We start from the raw sequence: 2,982 nt of genomic DNA, 5'->3' as shown, positions 1-2,982 counted from the left end.
TAGCATGTCTATTAATTTGCATTTGTGGATACAGTATTGTACTTTCTCTCTGCTAACCAGTGCAGCACATTGCTTGTATTGTACCTCTCGCACACCAACAATTCTATTGTAAGCTAACATACAGTTTAATTTGTTTTATGCTTTTACTGTACTGTACAGTTTTTTGTGTTAGTGTACTGTAATAATTTTATATGAATACAGGACATTATTTTGTGTTACTGTAATAAGTTTGTATAAATACAGTAAATATTTTTGGGTTGTGGAACGAATTGTCTGTGTTTCAATTATTTCCTATGGGAAAATTCGCTTTGATATAAGAGTAACTTGGTTTAAGAGCACATCCCGGAACCAATTATGCTCGTAATCCAAGGTTCCACTGTAATATATATAAAATGTATTAAAGATGTATAAAAAGTTGTCATTGACACTGTTCATTTACCGAGATATCTCGCAAAAATGGTGCATTAAAGATTTGTTGCAGAGTTTCGCCAGGGCAATCACTTTGAATAGACCAGTAGTAATCCGCCATTATAGGAGTCCCAGTGTCCTCGGTATCTTTTTTCTATAGTTCTCATATCTTGGTGGGATTGATCCCCTTCTATTCACTTACCTACGATATATCCAGGAACGGACGACAGAGGCCAGAACCAGCGGCCAGAAGAGGAAGAGAGGGGTGCGGGAGAGAGTGGGGGATTGAGGGGCAAAATGTAACAGGAAGGAAAAACAAGAGAATAACGGAAACTCCCCACCTACCTCCTCCCGCAAAGCCGCACACTGGATATATGGCTGCTCTGTGCTTCCAGGACCTGTGATGATGTCACATGGAGGGGAGGAGTCAGGGGTCACATGATCAGCTCCTCAGTGTATGCAGGGCTCTGCTGTGCTGGGTGTCATGGTGCTGGATGAGGGGAAGTTTATGTGTGGGGTCAGGAGGGGTTTACAGTGTGGATGTAGCAGAGCCATGTGTTTACGATGTGTACGGAGCGGAGCCGTGTGTGTACGATGTGTAATGACTCCGCTCCTTACACGTCGTACACACACGGCTCCGCTCCGTACACCTCATACACACACGACTCCGCTCCTGTGTGTACGAGGTGTACGGAGCGGAACCATGTGTGTACGAGGTGTACGGAGCAGAGCCGTGTGTGTACGAGGTGTACGGAGCAGAGCCGTGTGTGTACGAGGTGTACGGAGCAGAGCCGTGTGTGTACGAGGTGTACGGAGCAGAGCCTTGTGTGTACGAGGTGTACGGAGCAGAACCGAGTGTGTACGAAGTGTATGGAAAGAAGCCGTGTGTGTACGAAGTGTGAAGCGGAGACGTATGCGTACAATGTGTGCAGAGCGGAGCAGTGTGTGCAGTGGCGTAACTAGAGTTTGATGGGCCCTGGTGCAAAATTTGGACCGGCCCCCCCCCTCCACGTACACTGACACTTGGGGTAGGGGATAATGACACAGACACTCGAGGTTTTGGGATAATGATGCTCACACTTGGCTCTTTCCCTCAGCACCCAGCTTTCCCATGTTCTGATATCCATCTTGTCCTCGGCACCCAGCTTTCCCATGCTCTGCTATACATCTTTCCCTCAGCACCCAGCTTTCCTATATCAGAGCATGGAAAAGCTGGGTGCTGCGGGAAAGAGCCTTTATCCCTCAGCACAAAACATATCCCATCCCATGCTTGTATCTTTGTCCCCCCTCGTATATAGTTCTCCAAATGCTAGAATGGCCCCCACATAGCCTTCCATATAGTATAAAGGGTCCCACATAACCCTTCATATATTAGAATGCACCTCCATAGTCCTCCATGTATTATAATTCACCCCATAGTTCTCCATATATTATACTGCACCACAGTCCTCCATGTTTTATAACGCACCCCCATAGTTCTCCATGTATAAAATAGCCTCAATAGTCCTCCATATATTATAATGTAGCCCCCATAGTCCTATATGTATTACAATGCAGCCCCCATAAACCTTCATATTGTATTATGCAGCCCCATACTCCTCCATTTATAATGCACCCATATAGTCCATGTATAAGATGTCCTTCATGATTATTATGCATCCCCATAGACCTCCATGTATAATGCAGCCCCATAGACCTTCATGTATCATGCAGCTAGCCCCCCTAGGGCCTCCATGTGTCATGCAGCCATCCCCCCAGGGCCTCCCTGTGTCATACAGCCAGCCCCCCCCTAAGGACTCCATGTGCCATGTAGCTAGCCCCCCCCCCAGGGCCTCCATGAGTCATGCAGCCAGCTCCTCCTGGCCTCCATGTGTCCTGCAGTCATTCCCCCCCAGGGCCTCCATGTGTCATGCAGCCAGCCCCCCCCCCCAAGGACTCCATGTGTCCTGCAGCCAGCCTCCCCAAGGACTCCATGTGTCCTGCAGCCAGTCCCCAGGGCCTCCATGTGTTTTGCCGCCAGGCCCCCCCCAGGACCTCCATGTGTCATGCAGCCAGGCCCCCACAAGGACTCCATGTGTCCTGCATCCAGCCTCCCCGTGTACTCACTGATTTATAAAAAAAACAAACAAGTACTCACCTCTCTTCTCCTTTCACCGCAGCTCTGTCCTCACCTCTACTTGTTTCCCCGCTGCTCGTCCTCACTTCTGTCCTCGTTCCCCCGTGGCTCCGGTCGGCGTCCTCCTGCGCTCTGTGCTCTCACCACACACAGCAGTCGCACAGGAGTGACGTCACCGCGCAGGCACGGGGGAAGAATGATGATGCATAGAGCAGCGCCGGCCGCTCAATGCAATATCAAAGCAGTGTGCGGTGACAGGAGCGTGGTGACAGGAGCCCGGTGCCGCCACCGCTGACACCAGGCAGGGGGGCCCGGTGTTAGCGGCGGCGACCGGGTCATATAGCGGCCGCCGCGCCGCGTGGTCTGCGGCATAACAGCGCAGCTCCTCTCTCACAGAAAGGAGCTGGCTGCTGATCTGCCGGGCGGCCACGGGCCCCTAACCTCCAGGGCCCCGTCGC

Source organism: Anomaloglossus baeobatrachus, chromosome 5 (genome assembly GCF_048569485.1).
Source record: "Anomaloglossus baeobatrachus isolate aAnoBae1 chromosome 5, aAnoBae1.hap1, whole genome shotgun sequence".
Lineage (NCBI taxonomy): Eukaryota > Metazoa > Chordata > Amphibia > Anura > Aromobatidae > Anomaloglossus > Anomaloglossus baeobatrachus.
This window is presented reverse-complemented; position numbering follows the sequence as displayed.